Genomic DNA, 26,477 nt, shown 5'->3' with positions numbered 1-26,477 from the left:
CATTACAAGGTGTGTCCCGAAGAGGTAGAGAGGCATCTTTGTGAGCTACAGACAGAGAAACCCATGACGAAGAGATACAAGCTGCTCGTGGACCATCTGCGAACCCTGCTCCACAACATTCCCTCGAAACCCTACCATCATCTAGTGAGTAGCCTCCCCCTGGAGTTGCGCCCAGGACTGCACATCCACATACTACGCCATCCACAAGGCCTGGGTGATAGAAAGACACTGGGCCCTGAAGTCACAGTGTGAGCAGGACCAACAGGAGAAGGTAAATCTGCGCGCTCAACATCCTGACGAGAGATAACCGTGACCTGCGGAAGCAGCTGGCAACCTATCGAGAGTTGGAGCATGAGATTGAGCTGCTGAAGGACCAAGTTGCAGCCTACCGTTGTCTGCGTATGGCCAGGACATCGGCGTATGTCTCCCCTGAACAGTGACTGTGCTATATCAACAGTTGCGGGGCCACTAAAGTGCCCTACTCATGTAATCGTTATATTACTATGAATACACTGGAGTGATAATATATCCCACTGTGAATTATCTCATGTGTTGCACTATTCACCTTTGTAATTTTCTGATCAAGCACTGTGATAGTGTCACTACTGATTGTGTGCCTTACTCTTGTTGTGCCTAGATAAAATATAACCAGTAGAGTTGAATCACGTGTGATGCCTAGCCAACTGCTTGAGTAGAATGGGACTTTGCAGTCCCAGAGGAGGGAATATATATTTTTCCTCTGCTAGCTTGATGACTTCGTGTAGAATGTAGAATGGGACTTTTCAGTCCCAGAGGGGGGAATATATATCTTCTCCCCCACCATGTAGTGGGACTTGTTAGCCCCAAAGGGGGGAATGTAGTGTAATGTATCTGTTTAGTCTTATGCTTTAGTATCAGTTGACCTTTAAAAATACATGTCCAGGCAGTATATTTTGCTTGATCATAACCAGTCACACCATGGTTTATTGTTTCATGTATCCACATAATGTGCACACACACACACACACACACACACACACACACACACACACACTCATTGGTGTATTTTATTGGATGCAGGATCTGATGTTCAAGGACGATGTGCACACACACACACTCATTGGTGTATGGTATTGGATGCAGGATCTGATAGGATCTGATGTTCAAGGACGAAAGTGGAAAGTACCTAGGATCTGATAGCATTTGATGTGCATGTATGACACCATTATGTTCAGGCTTATGTGGGAAGGACTAAAGAGAAGAGCATAAAAGAGAGCACACAGAAAGCAAAACTTCAGTCCTGCTCCAGAGCTTGACTCATTGAGTTGTATGTGTTGTTGACTGCGAACACATTAAACTCAGTTGCACTCGATTCTACGTGTCTCCAGTGATTCCTTGACTGCTGAGAATTTGGTTTTAAAGATACTTATTTTTGGACAAGAGCAAAAGTAATCTAAAAGTTGAAGACGAGGTCCGGACCCACCAGGCCCACTTCCGGGCCCGAATTCTGCTTCATCACATCCTAGAATACTCCAGTGAACATCCAGGGTTTGGACATTGAGGTCGTGGAGGAGTACAAATACCTGGGTATTCACCTCAACAATAAACTGGACTGTTCCTCGAACACCAGCGTCCTGTACAAGAAGGGCCAAAGTCGTCTCCACCTGCTGAGGAGGCTGAGGTCCTTTGGAGTATGCAGGACACTGCTAAGGACTTTTTATGACACTATGGTAGCATCTGTCATCTTCTATGCAGTGGTCTGCTAGAGCTGTGGAAGCACGGAGAGGAACAGGAAAAGACTGAACAAGCTGGTCAGGAGGGCTGGCTCTGTCCTGGACTGTCCCCTGGAGACCATCGAGGAGGTGGGCGAGAGGAGGATGTTAGCCAAGCTGATATCAATCATGGACAACACCTCTCACCCCCTACATGAGCATGTCCGTGCACTGAGCAGCCCATTCAGCAGCAGACTGCTGCACCCACAGTGCAAGACAGAGCGCTACTGCAGGTCATTTATCCCATCAGCTGTCAGACTCTTTAACAGCAACATCTAATGTAATGTAGCACTGTCACATCTGCTGCATAACAATGTTTATCATCCCTGCTAAGACCCTGTGCAATTTACATACTCTGTGCAATATCCCATATCCCATATCTTTATTATACTGTGTATATATTGTAAATAGTCTTGTGTGTACAGTAATTCAATTTAGTGCCTTACTTTTCTTTTATATTTATATATATATATATATGTATATATATATGAATATATATTTATCTATATGTACATATAAATCTCTCTCTCTCTCTCTCTCTCTCTCTCTATATATATATACACACATATACATACTGGCCCTAATGACCCTAGGAGCTGTGCTGTCGGGGGCATTTCGCCCCTGGTAGGGTTTCCCATGGCAGATTGGTTCTGGGCGAAGGGTCAGACGAAGAACGGTTCAGAAGACCCTTCATGATGGAAGATAACAAGTTGGTGTACCCGGCCCGGAGGGTTACCGGGGCCCCGCCCTGGAGCCAGGCCTGAGGATGGGGCCCGTGGGCGAGCGCCTGGTGGCCGGGCCTTCGCCCATGGGGTCCGGCCGGGCCCAGCCCGAACCGGCTACATGGGCTCGTCCCCCAGCAGGCCCACCACCCGCAAAGGGATCCAGAAGGGTTTGGTGCAGTGTGGATCGGGCAGCAGACCAAGGTGGGGGCCTTGGCGGTCCGATCCTCGGCTACGGAAGTTGGCTCTTGGGACATGGAATGTCACCTCTCTGGCGGGGAAGGAGCCGGAGCTCGTGGAAGAGGTTGAGCGCTACTGGCTAGATATAGTCGGCCTCACCTCGACACATAGTTCCGGCTCTGGAACCCAAGTCCTTGAGAGGGGTTGGACTCTTTCCTTTGCTGGAGTTGCTCCGGGTGAGAGGCGGAGGTCCGGGGTGGGCTTTCTGATAGCCCCCAGACTCTCTGCCTGTACGTTGGGGTTTACCTCAGTGGACGAAAGGGTTGCGTCCCTGCGCCTTCGGGTCGGGGAACGGGTCCTGACTGTTGTCTGCGCTTATGCGCCGAACAGCAGTTCAGAGTACCCGCCCTTTTTGGAGTCCCTGGGACGGGTGCTGGACAGTGCCCCGACCGGGGACTCCATTGTTCTGCTGGGGGACTTCAACGCTCACGTGGGCAATGACAGCAGGACCTGGAGGGGCGTCACTGGGAGGAACGGCCTGCCCGATCTGAACCCGAGTGGTGTGCAGTTATTGGACTTCTGTGCGGGTCGCAGTTTGGCCATAACTAACACCATGTTCGAGCATAAGGATGTCCATCGGTGCACGTGGCACCAGGATAGCCTAGGTCGCAGGTCAATGATTGACTTTGTAGTCGTGTCATTTGACCTGCGACCATATGTTCTGGACACTCGGGTGAAGAGAGGAGCAGAGCTGTCAACTGATCACCACCTGGTGGTGAGTTGGATCAGGTGGCAGGGGAGGACGCCGCACAGACCTGGCAGGCCCAAACAAGCAGTGAGGGTCTGCTGGGAATGCCTGGCGGAAGAACCTGTCAAGATGATCTTCAACTCCCACCTCCAGGAGAGCTTCGACCGCGTCCCAAGGGCGGAGGGGGACATTGAGTCCGAATGGGCCTTGTTCCGCTCTGCCATTGTCGAGGCGGCTGTTGCGAGCTGTGGCTGCAAGGCCACGGGGGCCAGTCGCGGCGGTAACCATCAGGCTGAAGAAGGAGGCCTACAGGTCATGGTTGGTCTGTGGGTCTCCAGAAGCAGCTGACGGGTACCGGCGGGCCAAGCGGAGCGCAGCAGCGGCAGTCGCGGAGGCAAAAACTCGGGCGTGGGAGGAGTTCGGTGAGGCCATGTTGTATGTTCCAACTATAGGGGGATCACACTCCTCAGCCTACCCGGTAAGGTTTACGCCAGGATGCTGGAGAAGAGGGTCCAGTCGATAGTTGAACCTCAGATTGAGGAGGAGCAATGTGGTTTTCGTCCTGGACGTGGAACCATGGACCAGCTCTTTACCCTCGCCAGGGTGCTGGAGGGGGCATGGGAGTTCGCCCAACCAGTCCACATGTGTTTTGTGGATTTGGAGAAGGCTTACGACCATGTCCCCAGGGGCATCCTGTGGGGGGGTGCTCCAGGAGTATGGGGTTGGTGGCCCTTTGCTAAGGGCCATCCAGTCCCTGTACCGAAGGAGCACGAGTCTGGTTCGCGTGGCTGGCAGTAAGTCGGACCTGTTCCCGGTGAGGGTTGGACTCCGCCAGGGCTGCCCTTTGTCACCGGTTCTGTTCATAACTTTCATGGACAGAATTTCTAGGCGCAGCCGAGGGGTGGAGGGTGTCAGGTTTGGTGACAGGAGGATCTCGTCCCTGCTATTTGCGGATGACGTGGTCCTCCTAGCTCCATCAAACAGTGACCTCCAGCTCTCGCTGGGACGGTTCGCAGCCGAGTGTGAAGCGGCTGGGATGAGAATCAGCACCTCCAAGTCTGAGGCCATGGTCCTCAGCCGGAAAAGGGTGGATTGCCCACTCCAGGTCAGGGGGGAGGTCCTGCCTCAGGTGGAGGAGTTTAAGTACCTCGGGATCTTGTTCACGAGTGAGGGTAGGATGGAGCGGGAGATTGACAGGCGGATTGGGGCGGCGTCAGCAGTGATGCGGACGCTTAACCGGTCCGTTGTGGTGAAAAGGGAGCTTAGCCAGAAAGCGAAGCTCTCGATTTACCGATCGATCTACGTTCCAACCCTCACCTATGGTCATGAGCTCTGGGTAGTGACCGAAAGAACGAGATCGCGAGTACAAGCGGCCGAAATGAGTTTCCTCCGCAGGGTGGCTTGGCTCAGCCTTAGAGATAAGGTGAGGAGCTCGGACATCCGGGAGGGACTCGGAGTAGAGCCGCTGCTCCTCCACATCGAGAGGAGCCAGTTGAGGTTGTTCGGGCATCTGGTAAGGATGCCTCCCGGACGCCTCCCTTGAGAGGTATTTCGGGCATGTCCAACCGGGAGGAGACCTCGGGGCCGCCCCAGGACACGCTGGAGGGATTACATCGCCCGGCTGGCCTGGGAACACCTCGGGGTTCCCTCGGAAGAGCTGACGGAGGTGGCTGGGGAGAGGACTGTCTGGGCTTCTTTGCTGAGGCTGCTGCCCCCGCGACCCAGACCCGGATAAGCGGAGGATGACGAGACGAGACGAGATATACATACTGTATACACATATTTTATATTTTTAAATATAGACTACTGGTGATTGGAGGTTCAGCTGTGGGTGTACAGTATCTCACATAAGTGAGTACACCCCTCCCATTTTTGGAAATATTTTATTATATCTTTTCATGGGACAACACTATAGAAATAACACTTTGATATAACTTAAAGTAGCCAGTGTACAGCTTGTATAGTAGTATAGATTTACCTTCCTCTGAAAATTACTCAAAACACAGTCATCAACATCTAAACAGCTGGCAACATAAGTGAGTACACCCCACAGGGAATATGTCCAAATTGTGCCTAAAGTGTCAATATTTTGTGTGCCAACCAGTGTTGGGTAAGGGTTACTTTAAAAGTAATCAAAGTACGTTACTGCACTACTTTTTAAAAAAGTAACTAGTTACTTTACTGCGTTACTCCCTGAGTAAAGTAACTCAATTACTTTAAAAGTACTTCCAACATTACACCCTGAGAAAAGTAACTCAGGCACTTTTAAAGTACTTTTGAGTATTCTACATTTCCTATTGGGCAATGGACCACAGGGCGCTAAGCCTACATTTTTTTGTCTCCATAATTAAAGTTATGGACCACTTGCCCTTCACTGAGATCCAATTCTCCCATCACAGCCGTCACTTTGACCAGTAGAAACACAGAATGATCTGCTGCCGTAGACAACTGTATGACAACAACACCCCAGCATTTTTAATATTTCCTCTAGGGATGTTACCACACAGAGTGAAATGGGGAAATGATGGTGTGAAACAGCAGAGGCACTTTGTCAACCCGCTGAGTTAACGTTACTGTCATTAGCATCAAGGTAGCAAACAATGTTACATCCTCATGGTCGGACATAAAGTAATAAACATTAACAAATAGCGGCGGGGCTTTTACTCACCACAACTGCAGAGGCTCCCAGCTTCATTTGAAACAAACTACATTATAGGTGGTCCGTTATTTATTAATCCCTTTGTGTGTTTATAGGCCCGTTTCCACCGCAGGAACTTCAGGGTAATTTTACGGGGCCGGGGCCGGGGCCGTTGGTGCGTGTCTCCACCGCAGGAACCCCTGAAGGACAGAGTTCCGGAACTTTTACAGGGGCTAAACAAGTCCCTGCCTCGGGGTAGGTACTCAGAACGGCCCCGATAGACTCCTGGCTGGGGCTTGGGGATTACTTGGTGCTGATTGGATATACTCAAGGAGGGATGTGACGACAACAGAAAACAACAAAATAGCCGGCATTTTTAAAACTCAGCAAACGAGGGTTAGCTCATTCATATAGCTTCCGCCGCCATGTAAAAAAACTCACTAAATGGCCCGTGAAAAAAATATTTTTTCCAGCGAATATCTTAGTTACAACATGATTGAGCTAGCAAAGCAGTTTTGTGTTGATATGTGTGGTATTTATTCAGTTTTGGGAAATCACGATGTCTAGAAAGCATCAGTGGCTGCCGCTGACAGGGACAGCTAACAGCAGCAAAGCTAACATCAGGACGTCATCTGTTAAAAGCCTCCCGTTGTCGGATACGACATGAAACTACTCCAGTTAGCTCAATCATGTTGTAACTAAGACATCCGCTGGAAAAAATATTTTTTTTCATGGGCCATTTAGTGAGTTATTACAGACACCGCTAAGGCTAACAGCTAAAGGCGTCCCTACGTCGCCCCGGTAAATGGTCGCGCAACGATTACGTCACATCCAGAGCCCGTAACTTTACAGGAACCTTCCTCGTATTCTGCTCTCAGTGGAAACACGGCGGTTGAGAGGGCCGAGCAAGAGGATGTTCCTATAGTAGTTCCTGCCCCCCAAATAGTACCAGGAACTTCTTCAGTGGAAACAGGCCATATATATTTAGTTCTTATCTGCTCCATTGTCTTTGTAAAGTTAACATATCGCACTGTCATTTCAAACTCAACACTTGTTTCAAATTAAAAGCCCCTTATAACCTCAGCTGAGAGAATCCCTCCATTTTCTAAATAGGCTTTTATTCTGAAACATTTGTCAGAACTTCCTGTGGAAGATACAGTAGCTTGATAGTTTACTTATGACGCTTCAAATGTAGCTCCTGCCATCTGCTGACACTTTTAGGCGACTACAACAACATGTTGGCTGGCACATGAACAGACACAAATAATAGTAAAAGTGAAAAAAATAGGAATAACCCGATGACATCACACACGCCGTGAAAGCCGACTGGGGATAATTGGTGAGTACCAGCATGTATCGTGTATCAGGCATAATGCAAGTCCTGAGTCTGAAATATGTCTGTCAGCAAATCCTACTCCACTTACTTAGACTCCACCGTAGACAACGGCAGCATTTCTCCGACCACGTAGCGAGCCACAAGCTCCGTGGCTTCTTTCAGACTGATAGGTTTAACGTTATCTCCGTTATTAGAACCAAACGACAGCCGTTGCTGTTTCGGAGCTGAAGGACCAGCGTTCTAAAAGTAACGGAAGTAACTGATGTCTTGTTTGAAAATGTACTTAAGTATTTGATTACTCAAACAGCAAACTAACGCGTTAGGTTACTCGTTACTGCAAAAAGTAATCAAAGTACTCTAACGCTTTACTTGGTAACGTGTTATACCCAACTGTGGTGCCAACCATTATTATCTAGCACTGCCTTAACCCTTCTGGGCATGGAATTCACCAGAGCTCACAGGTTGCTTCAGGAATCCTCTCCCACTCCTCCATGATGACATCATGGAGCAGATGGATGTGAAGACACCTTGCGCTACCCCACCTTCAGCTTGAGGATGGCCCACAGGTGCACAGGTGAGTTTAGGGCTGGATACATACTTGGCCAGTCCATCACCTTCACCTTCAGCTTCCTCAGCAAGGCAGTTGTCATCTACTAGGTGTGTTTTGGGACATTATCATGTTGGAAAACTGTATTGCGGCTCAGTTTCCAGAGAGGGACGATCATGTAATTTTCAGAGGAAGGTAAATCTATACTACTATACAAGGGGGGGGCTACTGGGATGATGGTGGAGGTTTTGAAGCAGGCTGGTACGTGGCATGTCAGCACAGAGCTTTGCAGGGGTTCTGCCTCTAAAAAAGTCTGTTGACACCACTCTCCAGAACAGAGAGGGCCATGGTTTTGGTGTGGGAAGAGGAGTGCAAGGCCTGTGGGATGGCTGGTGGCCCCTCCTGAAGTGGAGGAGGAAGAGCTGGTCGTCCGGTGCTGATGGATATTTTTGGTTGAAGTGTGTAAGCTTGTAGCATACAGCAGAGAAGTACACCACTGTTGCCTTCACTGTCAGATGGTTGTATGATAATTGCAGGTACAGTATTTCACTCAGCATCTCATTGTAGATTCATGACCCGGTCCGTTAGTTCCACAGATACTTATCAGGGAGTCTCACAGACTCACTGGACTGATAAGCCAACCATATAGAGGGACTTAAAGCCCTAATGGGGTCAAAGGTGACTCATGATGCCACTAATCAGACTCACAAGCAGGGGCTATCACATATCACCTGGAGGAAGTCACAAGTCAGGGGCCAGCAGTTTTCAATAGGGAGCCGAGTTAAATGTCACAAGATTCAAGGGCTAAAGGTGTTTTAGGATGAACCATCAGGGGGCGTTCTAGTGCAAAAGTATTAAAGGATAACTTCGGTATTTTTCAACCTGGGCCCTATTTTCCAATGTGTATATGTGCGTATGATTCATAGGTACAACTCGTTCTAAAATTGGCTCAGTATTGAGGGAGCCAGATGCAGCAGATCTGAACCGCCACTGACCGGTTCAGATCGCCAGTGCTATCTCTGTAGATAGCATAGTAAACGTTTCCCTTACCCTTCACTTGCTCTGGGCTGTTACGTCATCTCGCGAGAGCTTTGCTTGTTGCCAGAAGAAAACAGAGGAGTCATGCAGAGCGACGCTCCGAGTGGCGCTGGTTGTCTCAGAATGTCGCGCAACACCCAGTACAGCTTTCATAGGCTGCCTTTGTCAGACGGCGAGATGCTGAAGTTGTGTCTAGTTGTGCTACAAGTGGATGCTAACACTCCTGTCCAGACACTGCGCCTTGCAGACCATCGGGTCTGCAGTGCTCACTTCTCCCAAGATGACAACTGCCAGCCGAAGAAGAGAAGACATCCAATCCAGAAACACCTCTTCCTCAAGAAAACCGCTGCCCCACGAGTAGAGAGAGCTACAGACACAGAGCAAAGCTCTCGCAAGATGACATCACACAGCCCAGAGATAAGGGAAATGTTTACTATGCTATTTACAGAGATAGCACTGGCGATCTGAACCGGTCAGTGGTGAAAAAAGCACTTTTAATGCGCAAACTTATACGGGACGCATTTGCCCCCGTTACCGTTTTAGCTCGTTTTGTGGCTCCCGGCTGCATCCGCCTCCCTCAATACTGAACCAATTTTAGAACAAGTTGTACCTATGAATCATACACACACATACACATGGGGAAATAGGGCCCAGGTTGAAAAATACCGAAGTTATCCTTTAATGAGCCCAGCCCCAGCATGGTTATTAGGGACAGAGCCGAAGGCAGAAGACTCTTGCCGCAGTCAAGGACCCTATTGTTTTTGGTGCATTTCTTATTCTTTCTTTATTTAGTCTTTCTCCCGCCGCCCCTTTGAGGACAAATTTCGCCCCCTTAACATGCTCAAAAACTCAAAATTGGCACGCTTGTCAGGACTGGCGAAAAATTTGGTAAAATGAAAAACAGAAATTAACCCCTAAAGTGCCAAAATACGCTCTCTAGCACCACCTAGGCACACTAAAATGACCACTGTGGCCTATAGGAATGTCGTACAAACAAAAACTGGCTTGTTTGTCTAATCAAGACCTACAAATCACCCATGACACCCCTGAACTAAATCCAACAGGAAGTGAACTATTTGGCCTTTCAAAGTAAGATTTCGCCTTAAAAATGCTCTTTTTCAAAAACTCTCTCCTCCTAGACCGTCTATCCTATCGGCTTCAACCTCACACACATGACAGCTCACACCCTGCTGAACAAAACTTCTGTGTAACTTTGTCATTTCTCGAATGGTTTGGATTTTATAAGCGCTCAAAGTTGACGTGCCACAAAACCTCCTGATGATCTTCGAAAGCTGTCCCATAGGAAATTAATGGAGAAAGGGACCAGTCATTGGGCATTTTCTAGCCTATACAGCTTCTCTATAAAAGTATAGAGAAGTGCTACAGACTCCATTCCAACTTCCAAATGTTGCCACAGGTCTCATCTATTTAGCCATGTCTTCATCTTTTTCATATCTGTGCCTCTTCAAGTACCATGAGCAAATGTGGAGAAATTGTTAGTTTATAATGGGTGTGTATTGCACTGAATGCTTTGAGCTAGAGTGGAGAGGGCTCTAAAATTGTCTTAAATCTTTGTCTTAACCCTATGGGCCCCAACGACGCATAGTGCGTCCAAATTCACACCTGTTCTTCTCTATGGATTTCTCTTATGGATTCGTCATAGCGAGAAGCCACGCATATCACGTGAAACAGCGGAAGACCAAGCACTTGTCGGTAGTCCAATGTTTTCACAGCGAAAAAATATAATAAAATGACACTAAAATTATGTATAACAGAGCTTTGCACACACATTACTCTTGGATGGATTACTCGCGAATGCAGGCTCGCACAGAAATGCCACGCATATCACATGAAAGCGCAGGAGCAGAGCTTTCCAGTGATACCACACACATCATTGTGCTGTCATCCCATCACGCTATAAATACAAATCAAGTGTCTACAAAATAAAAACCTGACGAATTTCTTTACAATACATTATACAGATCTTGTTATCAGTCACTTCATATAGTGAGGAATATCGTATCTTGCCACATCTTAGGCTTGCGTGTGTTTCTTCCTGTCTATCCACATTTGTAGTCCAGCTTTCAAGATGCAAATATCTCCATATTGTCCAGTTGACACTCCATCAAACTTTGTATGACAAAACCAGCGCACTTCACCTTTGCGCACCCAGACAATTGAGGCCTAATTATGCATGCATGACAGGGCCGTAGTCACCATATACATTGAGGGGGACACATGCCCCCCCCCACCAATGCCCAAAATGTCCCCCCAGTATATAACTGAAACTGAAAAACAAATATTATCTTGGAGGACATCATTGCACTTGGTTGACTATTTTTCTATTATCTTAGATGTAAATATTGCATGCTTCTTTCAGATAAAACACATTTTTGACTTGTGAATGAGTCAATGGAATTTCTTGCAATAATGAAAAAATACTGGCAATCATGTCCGCCTGGCACAAACCATGTTTTGGACAACTGTGAAGTGACAGAATGTCCCAGCATCATGGTTCTTATATTGCCAGATTCCAGAGAGTCTTCCCTCTTCATATATGGCAGAACATGTCATTTTCCAACTTGCTATGGTGAGATACATGTCAAAATGTAAGAATTTAGTCATACGGATTTGTTTTTTTCATTCGTATAAAAATTTATATAAAATACAGGCACATAGGAGGACATGTAATGATGGCAAATCTGGTTAGCCCAGATTGTCCTGAAAAAAAAAAACAAGATATAGCATGTGTATGTAGCCTTTAGAATGATTGTGATATGAGCTTAAAAGTAAAGGCAGTAAAAATACCCCAGTATAAACAAGAAAAAGCCAGCAACACTCGGTGTCCTTCGTTACCAACTTTTAATACCTCGCTGGTACAGGCGATCAAGTTTCCACAAGTGTCAAGACACTTGTCGAAACCGGTCTGTGTTTACAGTTTATACTGTTATTCTGTGGCCAAGCACCTCCAGACTTTTTTCTTCTTTTTTGAGAGTGCGTGTTGTCTTTCTTCAGTAAAAATACCACAAAAAGGCCTAGGGTCCATAGGGTTAAACTGGCTGGCATTGCCACAATTTTCACTGTACATACACAATTAGACCTCAGAACGTAGGAAAATTTGTCCTGGTCACAACTATGTGCCTAGGGAATCACTCACACTTACACATTTGGGTCAGTGAGCTCCCAAGCGAAGGGAGAGACAATTTTTTTTTTCTCATTCACTCCCATGTAAACCGCGAGGAGAAATTTCTGGAGAACAGCTGAGGGGCAACACATCTTAAACTTGCGACCAAGATCACATTTTTGACTCCACAAACATAACCAGGATATGTCTGCGTTCAGGATGAGTGTATCTCTCTGCAGGTATGCTCAGATTGACGACTGGACTCACGGTTTGGGAATGGGAAGGACTAGTTCAAGAAATTTTAAACCCATGTTAATCTGCCTGGTATCTCAGCTTGTCTCTCCCTTTCTGTGCTCTTGTCTGCTGCATGTAGCTCATTAATCGTCATGACAATGGGTTCACTCACACAGACACAGGCCTGTGTCAAATGCTATCAGATCCTAGGTACTTTCCACTTTCGTCCTTGAACATCAGATCCTATCAGATCCTGCATCCAATACCATACACCAATGAGTGTGTGTGTGTGTGTGCACATCGTCCTTGAACATCAGATCCTGCATCCAATACAATACACCAATGAGTGTGTGTGTGTGTGTGCGTCTCTCACAAACTCAAAGGCAGATCTTACAGGAGCAGAATCTCCATTTGAAACAGCATCTACACATTATATATCAGTGTTTTCCATCTCTCGCATACTACTACAGCCTTTATTAGGCCTACTGATAATACTGTTCTACTTTTGTGATGACTCTTAAATACATTTTGTAACATACTGTAATATAAAGTCCCTCTATTGCCAAAAATGACCTTGGAGCGTAGCTTTCGAACAATAGCTTGTATGAGTAAACCACTTCAACACAGCAAATACAGCAGTTGTTTACATATCATAATCATCAAATAAAACCATGCGGGGCATTGGATAGTTAAGAAGTGGAGAAAATAATCAGTAGATTAATCTACAATGAAAAGAATTTTTAGTTGTTAAAAGTTAGAGTTAAAATGTGCTCTACCTCAGCCAACTACAACAGTAAAATCCTGCTTTTTCATTAATGCATAAGTCATACAAATCTAATGATATGATATTTAATAGTATAACAATCACAGGGGACATTTTTCTCAGCACCATACTTTTCCTTTTCCTAATTATACTTCCATATTTTAATTTAAGTATCATTTTGAATGCAGGACTTTTACTCATAACAGTATGGTTTTACAGTATGTGTAATGCCCACTAAAGTGTCATCACATTTTTTTATGTTTTTTGTAAATTTGATATTTCGTGTTTTAATTTTATTTCCATGTATAACCAACCTGTTTCCACCATCTCTACACAATAATATTGTAGTTCACACATCAGGAGTAATTAATGTGTTTATAGTCAGCAGGGGCCAGTGTGGTGCTTTACTTGGCTCCAGGACCGTCTTTACGACAGTACAGGTCACTTTACAGTCCCCCTCTTTTTTTTTTTTTTTTTTTAATTGTTGTCATTTCAAGTTGACAAAAATGGTAAGTATACGTGTGCAAGGGGGTGAGGGGGTTACAGTTCAAAATAGAGTGATGCCAGGAGATTGAACAGGTTACATAATATCATAATATGCAGGATAAGAAAACAAAATATATTTAAGGTAGGCCAACACAAAGTCATTTCAAAAACATGGAAACCACTCTCCCTCTTTCTGCTGAGCGAAGCTAATGAACAGACATGAAGTTGCCCTGTCTGATTTATTTCTCCTGTTGGTGAAACAGTAATCTAAGATAAATTACTTAAGTTCACTATTCAAACTTGTTGCTGGATGTCTGAATACCCAGAAAAGACGTTGTTGTAATGATATATGGATGTATTTGTAAGGCTAACTTAGTAGCAATATTAGCTGGTGCATCGTGAGTGACGTCAGTCAGTCTGAGTTTTAGTTTTGGCTCCAAGAACATTTCTGTATAGTTTATAATATTGTTAAAATGTGTACAGTTGTTTTTAACTATCTGCAAGGCTTTTACATTACCACTTTTATCTCATCTTAAACAAGGTTAAAAGCTGTAATTTCATGTACTGTAAAGATGTTAAAAGCTAGAGTTAAAAACTGCCATTTCATATACGTTATAAGGGTTAAAAACTAGTTAAAATCTGTCAGCTCAGGCATTTTAAAAGAGTAAAAGACAAGTTAAAAGAGAAAGCTATTAAGAGCCATATGCAAAAATGTAGCAGAAGCTATATTTTAGTTTAAGATTAGGAGACAACCCACAAGTGTAACAGGGGTTACTTTGTTTTGATTTATTGAATCAGCACAACTTGGCACTCAGTAAACAGACTGGAGGTGAAAATGTTATATTATTTTGGGTAACTGAACCAACACAGTTTAAAAAAAAACAGTATACATGCTGAATGTTGAGATATGGGAAAAGACAATGTGAAACTGTTTTATGTTGAAGTTGTGTTTTTGTCAATTGGAATATACAGTGATAATGTACAGGTGAGTATTGACCATGTAAAGAGGGTTTATATTGCATTGGTTTAATAAATCCTCTTCTTCTCTTTCTGCTGACCGAGGCTAATGAACAGACATGAAGTTGCCCTGTCTGATTTATTTCTCCTGTTTACAGAAAGAATTAAGCTGTTTATATGGTGCCAACCGGTACCTGTAATATATGCTATTAGTACTTCTACCAGAGTAAAGGGTCAAATAAATCCTATCCTGCTCCAAGCCCTGTCTCAATGTTCAGGGTAAGAGACACTCCACTCATGGAACCTGAAGAGCAGAAACAGGACAAAATAATACACTGAGCCACAGTGATGTGAGAGGAGGATATCACAGTGTGAGGGTGTGCAAAACAAGTGCACACACTTATATTTACACACAGTGAAATAATGTTGGGAGAGCAGGCAGGGATGTACTGACAAGTTAGAAGAGAGCATTTTGAGCATATGACAGCTTGCAGTGTGTATATCAGCATGCTAACATACTTCTCTAATAATATCAGTTTGCTTCATTGAGATTATCAACTTCAATTCATATTTTAGCTTTCTTTGCTACATTTACCACAGCATTTTGATGAGTTAGTAAGTGAAAATGTTGAAATGATGAATACATGGTGTTGATGCTTGATGCTCTGTTGCCTCTCTTGTATTGCATCGTTTCAAGCATCCTCTGTGTGTATCTCCCTCAATCTTTGCCACATGACCTCTGTCGACTCCCTGCATTACCATCCATCCCACCCCTCCTCCACTCAGACAGCCAGTCTGTCTGACCCCTAGTCAGTGAGGGTGGTCATTGTCAGGTGCCATTTAAAAAACACGCTGCTTTTTTTTCTTTCAATGTAAACCCAAGTTTGGAAAGTTAGGGGACATCACCTAATCACCCAACATTTTCACATGTATGAATGCAATTTCCTTCCACCTAATGGTTTAACTTTCCTGTGAGGAAATTTAGGGATATGGAAGGTTCATCTGGGACAAAATTGGGAAATTATCTATGTAAACTTCTTTGTGCCTCATGAACACATCAAACTCATCGTGGTACACTGTGCAAATCTGTGGATCTATTTTCTGTCAGCTGCTACCAACTGAGCTGTTAGGTGAGCTCATGAAGCATGCTGACGCTTCCTTTACCTCGCCTACACTTCACTCATTAACCCTGAGAAGAGAGAGCAGGAGGTGATGGAGGAGCCGGGGGGGAAAAAACAACAAAAATAAAGGGGGTGGTGATGTCTGTCTGGCCATCATGTTGACCTCATTGACCACAGCAGGACCAGGCTCGTATGTATGCGCACACACACACACACACACACACTCTAAGCGACCTAATCAATATGGAACCAAGGAAGGAGGGAGGATGATGGAGAGAGTGGGGGATATGTTGCAGAAGATGGAGGAGGGTAAAAGACAGTGTAAATGAAAAAAACAGGGCAGTGTTCAGGTGGTGCTGAGTGATGCAAATGCACAAAAACTGCTGTTATAACTAATTGAATTGGATTAGGGATAGACTATGATGTACTGAAAACAGTAGCTTCAAACAGCATCATGTGCTTGGATTGAAGCTGACTGTGAAACAAAGCAAGCATGTCAAGTAAAAGGTTGCCTTTTAAAATGTACAAAGAAATATCTGAATGGGAAGTAAAATGTTGCTGTTTCCATGTGTTGCTAAAATGATCTAGACAGACCAATTGTTTACAGATACACTCTGCAGATTCTCAGTCATCCAGGTCATGGTAATTCTAAGTGGTATATCATAGGCAGCTGGACTTGCTTAAGTCTCTTGAAGATGTTTCACCTCTCATCCAATAAGCTTTTTCAGTTCTAAAGGATCCTTGTAGCCCTGTGTCCCTTCACAGTGGAGCCCTAGTGTAAGCTGGAGAACTATAAAGGCCTCTTGGATGAGAGGTGAAACATCTTCAAGAAACTCATGCAAGTCCAGTTGCCTACAACATAGCATTTAGAAATGTATAGATTCGTACAGAATTAATCCCTCTCAGTCATCACTTATGACCCACTCTCAATGGCCCTCATTTATTAATATAATGTAAAAAACCAAGCAAATCCCACCATAAGATCTTATGGTGGGATTTGCTTGTGATCCATGAAATGTTCTTATCACACTAAACACAGCGTCAATTGAAATATCCTGCCCAAATATATTCTGGGTTGATAGGCCTCACCCTTAGAGTTTATGGAGAGGGGTAATAGAAGAGAAACTTCTTTGAGCTAGAAATGGAAACACTGACATTCCATGTCCAGCTAACTGGTTTTAAAGACCCTTTTACTGTTAGTAAACAGTATGATGTTTTTTGATGGGTGAGGCTTAACTGGAAGCAAAACAATTCTCCAAAAACATTAGTTAGTGCTAGCTAGCATGTTCTGTTGGCTTGTTTTAGGCAATGGAGGAAGATAATGCACAAGCTTGACTGTTAGTAAATTCAGTGCACTGTCAGAATGTACCGTTTGCTTATCCAGAGCACCGCACTCTCAGAGTGGCAGAGCGCACTCTAGGCACTCTGTCTGGGCAGATGGAGCAGCAGAGCGCCAAGCATATCAAATGTGTGATTAACGTAATCATTTGTTAATTCATTTAAAAGTAGAACACTTTGTTTCTTTGACCAACAGTGTCTCATTTTAGTGTAGAGCGTCACACTGAATTTATGAACACACCATGTCAGGTCACTCACTCTCCGGGACTGTGAGTGTTACTTAAGTAAACACTGACTGGTATGCTCTCACTCAGTGGATGGATGATTTGACAGGATTGCTGAAGGTGGGATGGCCAGCTTTTTCATTGATTACTATGCCAATCTTACAAAGGAGGACGACACTTGAACGGTTTCCTCTGTTTTGTTTTTTTTATCAAAGCTAATGTTAGCTAATATATACAGTACAGGCCAAAAGTTTGGACACACCTTCTCATTCAATGCGTTTTCTTTATTTTCATGACTATTTACATTGTAGATTCTCACTGAAGGCATCAAAACTATGAATGAACACATGTGGAGTTATGTACTTAACAAAAAAAGGTGAAATAACTGAAAACATGTTTTATATTCTAGTTTCTTCAAAATAGCCACCCTTTGCTCTGATTACTGCTTTGCACACTCTTGGCATTCTCTCCATGAGCTTCAAGAGGTAGTCACCTGAAATGGTTTTCCAACAGTCTTGAAGGAGTTCCCAGAGGTGTTTAGCACTTGTTGGCCCCTTTGCCTTCACTCTGCGGTCCAGCTCACCCCAAACCATCTCGATTGGGTTCAGGTCCGGTGACTGTGGAGGCCAGGTCATCTGCCGCAGCACTCCATCACTCTCCTTCTTGGTCAAATAGCCCTTACGCAGCCTGGAGGTGTGTTTGGGGTCATTGTCCTGTTGAAAAATAAATGATCGTCCAACTAAACGCAAACCGGATGGGATGGCATGTCGCTGCAGGATGCTGTGGTAGCCATGCTGGTTCAGTGTGCCTTCAATTTTGAATAAATCCCCAAAAGTGTCACCAGCAAAACACCCCCACACCATCACACCTCCTCCTCCATGCTTCACAGTGGGAACCAGGCATGTGGAATCCATCCGTTCACCTTTTCTGCGTCTCACAAAGACACAGCGGTTGGAACCAAAGATCTCAAATTTGGACTCATCAGACCAAAGCACAGATTTCCACTGGTCTAATGTCCATTCCTTGTGTTTCTTGGCCCAAACAAATCTCTTCTGCTTGTTGCCTCTCCTTAGCAGTGGTTTCCTAGCAGCTATTTGACCATGAAGGCCTGATTCGCGCAGTCTCCTCTTAACAGTTGTTCTAGAGATGGGTCTGCTGCTAGAACTCTGTGTGGCATTCATCTGGTCTCTGATCTGAGCTGCTGTTAACTTGCCATTTCTGAGGCTGGTGACTCGGATGAACTTATCCTCAGAAGCAGAGGTGACTCTTGGTCTTCCTTTCCTGGGTCGGTCCTCATGTGTGCCAGTTTCGTTGTAGCGCTTGATGGTTTTTGCGACTCCACTTGGGGACACATTTAAAGTTTTTGCAATTTTCCGGACTGACTGACCTTCATTTCTTAAAGTAATGATGGCCACTCGTTTTTCTTTAGTTAGCTGATTGGTTCTTGCCATAATATGAATTTTAACAGTTGTCCAATAGGGCTGTCGGCTGTGTATTAACCTGACTTCTGCACAACACAACTGATGGTCCCAACCCCATTGATAAAGCAAGAAATTCCACTAATTAACCCTGATAAGGCACACCTGTGAAGTGGAAACCATTTCAGGTGACTACCTCTTGAAGCTCATGGAGAGAATGCCAAGAGTGTGCAAAGCAGTAATCAGAGCAAAGGGTGGCTATTTTGAAGAAACTAGAATATAAAACATGTTTTCAGTTATTTCACCTTTTTTTGTTAAGTACATAACTCCACATGTGTTCATTCATAGTTTTGATGCCTTCAGTGAGAATCTACAATGTAAATAGTCATGAAAATAAAGAAAACGCATTGAATGAGAAGGTGTGTCCAAACTTTTGGCCTGTACTGTATATTAAAAAAAAATTGCGTTATGGAAAAATCCAATATTCCTCTTAATATATCCCTAATTTCTGATGAGGTGGACATGATAACTCTTAATACACATAACGTTATTCATTTCTACAACAGTAAATACTTTTTCCCTAACATGATATGAAGTGTGCACTGCACATGCAAGCATTTTTGATAATTGCTTCTGTCCAGTACTTTCCTCTTATCACATTTAACCATTGTTGTCTTCATTTTTGTTGACGGGCAGTGACAGCTGGTATGTAATAAAATTCAAGTTTTGAGCCATGACTCCTTCTATTCTGACACACAATAACACAACAAGATGACATTTTAAGACTCTACAGCCTACAGCCCTGTGGTGTTTTGCCTCCAGCTAACAAACTGACCTCATTGTGACAGTCAGCCCTAAAAGGGTCTACGTATATGTCAGCCTGAAAAGTGGCAATCAAGGAAGTCGGAAAAATACAGTATGGAAGAAATCATTGCTGCAGTCAACAGTGTTGCAGTGGACAATCGAACTCCAGCTGAGGTTTGAATGTTTAATGTATACATTTATGATATGACTGACCTATAGCCTTTATATATTAATAATGTCCATCTATATTATACAATATTGATATTGTTATAATATTCATATAAAAGCACGTAGTTGACCGCGACTGAGGAGTGTGTGGCTGGTAGCAGATGAGACACAGACATAACCAGTGTCTGAGCTGGACACTGGTAAAAATTTAATTGCTAGGCTACTAGTATTTTTAAAATAGACTATTGTAGGGTTTATTAAGATAAGATAAGATACACCTTTATTGATGTCACAATTGAGAAATTCCAGTGTTGCAGCAGTCAAGGGTAAAGAGTCAAATTAAAGATTTCAGCATTTAAAAAACTTTAAAAAACTAGGCATGCAGAAAAGTTAGTTAGTTTTTAATAATATTTTAATGATAAATAATACAAACATGCTTTGATTTGTCTGTGTTTTTTTTTAAAAGGGTTTTGAATAAATAAGAGCTGCACACCAGTGGTCTTTAACCTTCGGTCTGCCAAGAGCCAGTCCCCCAGAGTCAGTCCTGCAGAACCAGTCCCACAGAGCCAGCACCGAAGTCCAAACCCCACAGAGCCAGTCCTTAAGAGCCAGTCCCTCAGAGCCAGCCCCACAGATCCAGTCCCACAAAGTCAGCCCCACAGAGCCAGTGAGTCCCATGTCATGTGATATGAGCAGATGTAGATTTTGGGATGTCACATTAAAACAAATTTTACATGTACTGGGTCTAATTACACCCACATTGAAAAACAGTTATGCTGCACAGAGCATCTGATGTTGGGGTGCACATTAAAACACAGGATCCAGGGAGCCATTTCAACATTTTATTGCAGACCTTGTAGTTGAACAGTTCTGTGGTGGTTGTCAGATGATCTTTCCTATAAAAAGGGAAAATTAAAAGAAAATGTTACCATTCTGCATAATATTAAACAATAATAATAAAAACAGAATTATAAAAATAAAATAAGATAAAATAGTAAATTAGGTATCATTTAACTTACATCATTAATGTATCTGCTATGGCATTACTCTTTATATTCTTTTAACAACAGTTTAAACTCAGGAATCTTCACAACAATAAACACAAAACAATCTGTTCACTTTAAAAAATACATACAAGATTAACAAAGTAAAACATTATAAAGGCGAAAAGTCTATATTCCACTCACATCAGTCCTCTCTTTGTTCTACCTGGCATGTTTGGAGAGAAAAAGACAGTCATAGGCCTGAAGGGTGGAGTTTTCAAATCTTGGAGGGAGTGGTCTAGTCAGGAGTGCAGGTGGGATGGATTGTGATTTAACACCCATAGCAGTCTGGTCTCACTCCAGGATGTAAAATACGTTGGCATCTCTGTAATGATCCTGGGATCCTTTAGTGAATGAAGCAGGCTTTAACCAATGTAGTGGTTTATGATACATAATACATAATATTACTTATATCTTTATTATACCATTCGCATTAGTATCTACAACATTGTTATATTTTCATTTACTCACTCCTCATTGGGTTAATATTGCCTAAGGACAGCTCTAAGATGACCTAAGGGCTTGGTAGACAGGGAGAGAGCATGTCATGTCTGGAATGTGATGCTTGGCTATTGGGTGCTTGATTCGATCACTGAATGTTGCCTTATTAGGAAATAATGTCCCCACTGAAGATATGGGATAGGTGATCGAACTGAGTAATAAGAAACACAGGCTAAGACTTGTCAAGGTCTTCTTCTCTTCTCTCGGTTTGCTCTTGATCTTCTCACCAGGCCATCTATCTCTGTTGCTCAAACCTGCGGGTAATATGTACCTTGTTCCAACTATTGTAACATTATTGAATACATAATAAATATACCATTGAACTGTATTGATTGGTCTGTCATTATTATTTGCCACCACAGAATTTTGGCGTTACAGGAAAGGGGCCGGGTTGGGTGTGGGTTGGCCCAGCAGCTCTGGGCGCTCCCTCTTCGCAGACAGTTTTCAAGAGTGCACTGAGATAAGAACAATTTTTTGCTTTTTGTTAAAGAAAAATTGAATACTGTCTGTGATGGAGGGAAATGCTGGGAGATGCTGGTAAATGCACTAAACAAAAATATAAATGCAACACTTTTGTTTTTGCTCCCATTTTTCATGAGTTGAACTCAAAGATCTAAAACATTTGCTATACACACAAAAGACCATTTCCCTCAAATATTGTTCACAAATCTGTCTAAATCTGTGTTAGTGAGCACTTCTCCTTTGCCGAGATAATCCATCCCACCTCACAGGTGTGGTATATCAAGATGCTGAGTAGACAGCATGAATATTGCACAGGTGTGCCTTAGGCTGGTCACAATAAAAGGACACTCTAAAATGTTCAGTTTTATCACCCAGCACAATGCCACAGATGTCGCAAGTTTTGAGGGAGCGTGTAATTGGCATGCTGACTGCAGGAATGTCCACCAGAGCTGTTGCCTGTGAATTGAATGTTCATTTCTCTACCATAAGCCGTCTCCAAAGGCATTTCAGACAATTTGGCAGTACATCCAACCGGCCTCACAACCGCAGACCACATGTATAACCACACCAGCCCAGGACCTCCACATCCAGCATGTTCACCTCCAAGAACGTCTGAGACCAGCCACCCAGACAGCTGCTGCAACAATCGGTTTGCATAACCAAAGAATTTCTGCACAAACCGTCAGAAACCGTCTCAGGGAAGCTCATCTGCATGCTCATCATCCTCATCAGGGTCTCGACCTGACTGCAGTTCGTTGTCGTAACCGACTTGAGTGGGCAAATGCTCACATTCGATGGCGTCTGGCACGTTGGAGAGGTGTTCTCTTCACGGATGAATCCCGGTTTTCACTGTTCAGGGCAGATGGCAGACAGCGTGTGTGGTGTCGTGTGGGTGAGTGGTTTGCTGATGTCAACGTTGTGGATCGAGTGGCCCGTGGTGGCGGTGGGGTTATGGTATGGTCAGGCGTATGTTATGGACAACGAACACAGGTGCATTTTATTAATGGCATTTTGAATGCACAGAGATACCGTGATGAGATCCTGAGGCCCATTGTTGTGCCATTCATCCACGACCATCACCTCATGTTGCAGCATGATAATGCACGGCCCGATGTTGCAAGGATCTGTACACAATTCCTGGAAGCTGAAAACATCCCAGTTCTTGCATGGCCAGTATACTCACCGGACATGTAACCCATTGAGCATGTTTGGGATGTTCTGGATTGGTGTATACGACAGCGTGTTCCAGTTCCTGCCAATATCCAGCAACTTCGCACAGCCATTGAAGAGGAGTGGACCAACATTCCACAGGCCACAATCAACAACCTGATCAACTCAGGTGTTGCACTGCATGAGGCAAATGGTGGTCACACCAGATACTGACTGGTTTTCTGACCCCCCCCCCAGACCCCCCCAATAAAGCAAAACTGCACATTTCAGAGTGGCCTTTTATTGTGGCCAGCCTAAGGTACACCTGTGTAATATTCATGCTGTCTAATCAGCATCTTGATATGCCACACCTGTGAGGTGGGATGGATTATCTCGGCAAAGGAGAAGTGCTCACTAACACAGATATAGACAGATTTGTGAACAGTATTTGTGAGAAATAGTCTTTTGTGTATATAGAAAATATTTTAGATCTTTGAGTTCAGCTCATGAAAAATGGGAGCAAAAACAAAAATGTTGCATTTATATTTTTGTTCAGTGTACATTTTGACATAAAATAAAAAAAAATCAAAAAAAATCCCAATTCAGATTCTAATTTGGCTCTCCTTAAATTACCTGTGGGGGGAACTGTTGTTTTTGTGTGGAACAGGGTACAAGGCTTTTAACATCTCTGGTCTTATTAACTGCATGTGTTGCTTATGAGTGTAATGTGTTATTTGTTTGTTCGGAGGAGTGAGGAGATTTGATTGCAGTCTATTGGCCACGTAAATTGTTGTGAGAAGTTTTAGACAGGATGTTGGTTTGATTACTCTAAATTGTTCGGAGGTTCGACTCCTGATCTAGTTCTGGTCCTAAAACTCTTAATATAGACTGCCAACATATCTGGTTGTCCCGCGTGGGTCTGCAGTGGATTTGGCCCACACTTGGTGACAGTTGGCTGGGTTTGGGCACTCTAACTTTTTGTCTATGGCCGCTGGTCCCCCAATCATGCAGCTGATGTGCTGTGGTATTGCTGCAGGGAACAACAGTGTGCAACCTGTACGTGGGTTCTGGCCATAAATTATAGTATGTGTGCCAAAGGGCAGTTTGGCTACTCAAAAGTGGCTCTCTGGGCTACAACCTTACATGACAGGGTTAAAATGTATATGTGAACTATATAGTTGACGCCCAGGACTGATCAGCCTAGGATTGTGGCTATAGTGTTCCTTTGAGAAGGAACGGTACACGGTGTGTGAGATAAGAATTGAGAAAAAGTGCATTGTAAATGTGTATTTAATGTCCGGACTGTATGTTTTAATAAAGTGTGTCTATTGTGTCAGCTAAATCAGCTGAGTGTGTGTGCTGGAGTGTGTGCCTGCCTGAGTGAGATCTCTTTTTTCGTGTGAATTGTGTGTATGTGTGTGAGTGGACATTCTAAATGTGTGTGTATATATACACCTATATTGAGTATTTGTGTTTATTTTGTGGAAGTAATTAATCAGTTATTTTGCATTGCATTTGCATTTTGCATCACTTGGTATTTGATAGTATACTACATTTGAAGCATATACACAGACTGATAAGACATACTGCATCATGGGGCCTGAAATTAAGGATTTGCGGGGCGTCGGTAGCGTAGTGGATAGTGCCGGTGCCCCATGTACAGAGGCATCGCCTCGCTGCAGCGGCCGCGGGTTTGAATCCGGCTTGCGGCCCTTTGCTGCATGTCGGTCCCCACTCTCTCTGTCTCCCCATTTCACTCTCTGTCCTGTCAATAAAGGCAAAAAGCCCATAAAAATAATCTTTAAAAAAAAATAAAATTAAAAAAAATAAAAAAAATTAAGGATTTGCGTCCAGTAGTAATACTTGGAAAAAAGAATCTGCTTGCAGTGGAAGAAAAAAAGAGACAGAAGTGGAATGCGAGGACATGGAAAAGTCCCTCTCCATGGCCATCGGAGGGAACATTTGATGCGGCACAGTGTGCTAAGATAATGGTTTTGGTCAAAAACTATAAAGTTAACGATCAATCTGCTCAACGTGCTCGCAAACGTGACTGAGAGTTTGCTGTGTTACATTTGTTCTCTGAATTTGCTAATACATTGAGGGAAAAGACCAAAGAGTATGTTATAAAACAGCTGGAACAAAGGAAGCCAGCTGTTGCAGAAAACACAGCAGAGGGGGAGAAAGGAGGACCACCCCCTTATTCAACAGAAATGCCTGTGCGTGAATTAAAGTTTATGGGAGACTACGTAATGAAATCTGGCCAAACGTCACTTTATCCAGACCTGGCGAAAGCTGTAGAACAAGAACAGGAGGAGGATGGGTTATCTTAAGTTACCTGAAGTTTATTTAGAGTCAATTAAGCTCACAGGCAGAAATCCTAGATGGATAAGTGGAATACATGATCGAGTTGTGGAAGGAAAAAAGGCTGAAGCAGCAGGTGGAGAAGAGGGTTCAGAGCCTTCCATTTTACAGGTGGATTACACTGAGCTATCTGACCCTGGCATGGTTCCACTCCCATATCAGCCAAAAAAACCGGACAGGAAACATGAAAGGGAAGGGGTAATACCAAGGCCTCCTCAGTCCATCCTGAAGCCTCACAGTACCACCCCTCCTCTTGCCGCCAATTTAAAAAAAAAAAAAAAAAAACAGCGTGAGAAGGTGGAGCACTCTGCTCTAATAAGACCAGGAGGAGTGGAGAGGGGTGTGGAGGATGGAGCAGGATTGGCTGTTGGAAGTGATATTTTGGAGGAACGAGGAAAAATGGATGGAGTAATAACACTTAACTCCTGTGGAGCACCAATGACAACAACTGTGGTGGAGGAAGCATCGGAGTATCCACTTCTGGCTAAAGGAGCACAGCTCCAATATGTCCCCTGGCCCGCAATGGAGTTGGAGGGACTGGTGCAGCGACTTCCATGCATCTATGATGGAGCGGGTAAGTGGATAGCAGCATTTGAGGAGGAAACCATTGTTACAGTTTTGGCAATGGGGGACCTTAAGGCCATTTTGGGAAAAAATTTGGGAAAACAAGAGATGGAAGAGGCATTGAATGCAGCTCAACTGGGTGAGTATGTGGGAACACAGGCCCATGATGGAGAGTTTTTCAACTGCTTTAAGAATGCGATTTCCAGCAAGAATTCAGCCTGACAGTATTGTTGCAGTTCCTATCAAGGATGCTGACCCAGCAGTGGATCCCCCACCTCCACCACTTCCACCGCCACCTGTTGTCACCCCACAGGTAATATGTAAAACCTGGTGGATGGGGAGGAGGCCCCCAGATGACACGAGGCAGAGGAAGGGGATCAAAGAGAGGAAGCAGGGTGGCAGGGTGTCTGAATTATGGACATATGAGATACCACTGTTCAGGGGACTAACACGGTAGGTAAACCCTTTGAAATGATGGCAGATTCAGGGGTCTAGTTTACCTGTGTAAAACAAACAGATGAAAATCACCTCCCAAAGTCTGGGCAGTTGGTGCGAATCCAGGGGTTCTCAGGGGTAAAATGGCGGATTCTCTTTTCAAGTCCCGTTCCCCTGATATCCTCCCAGTGTTAATATCTAATCAGACTCCGAAAAACTTGCTTGGACGAGATGCTTTGTGTAAATTGAACTGTGCCATCTTATGTACCGCGGATGGGGTAATTGTTGACGCAACACACTGTCAAATGACTGTGAGGCGAGAAGAGGAGATGGTGTATTGGCTTGGGAACTTGAGTGATACCTTT

At 44.1% G+C, this 26,477-nt stretch overlaps 1 pseudogene; it reads left to right on the top strand.

The window, feature by feature from the left end:
- The first annotated feature begins 63 nt into the window (after positions 1-63).
- LOC144458671 (uncharacterized) lies at positions 64-26,477 on the top strand (annotated as a pseudogene).

The sequence above is a fragment of the Epinephelus lanceolatus genome, chromosome 18 (genome assembly GCF_041903045.1).
Source record: "Epinephelus lanceolatus isolate andai-2023 chromosome 18, ASM4190304v1, whole genome shotgun sequence".
Taxonomy (NCBI): domain Eukaryota; kingdom Metazoa; phylum Chordata; class Actinopteri; order Perciformes; family Serranidae; genus Epinephelus; species Epinephelus lanceolatus.
This window is presented reverse-complemented; position numbering and strand designations above follow the sequence as displayed.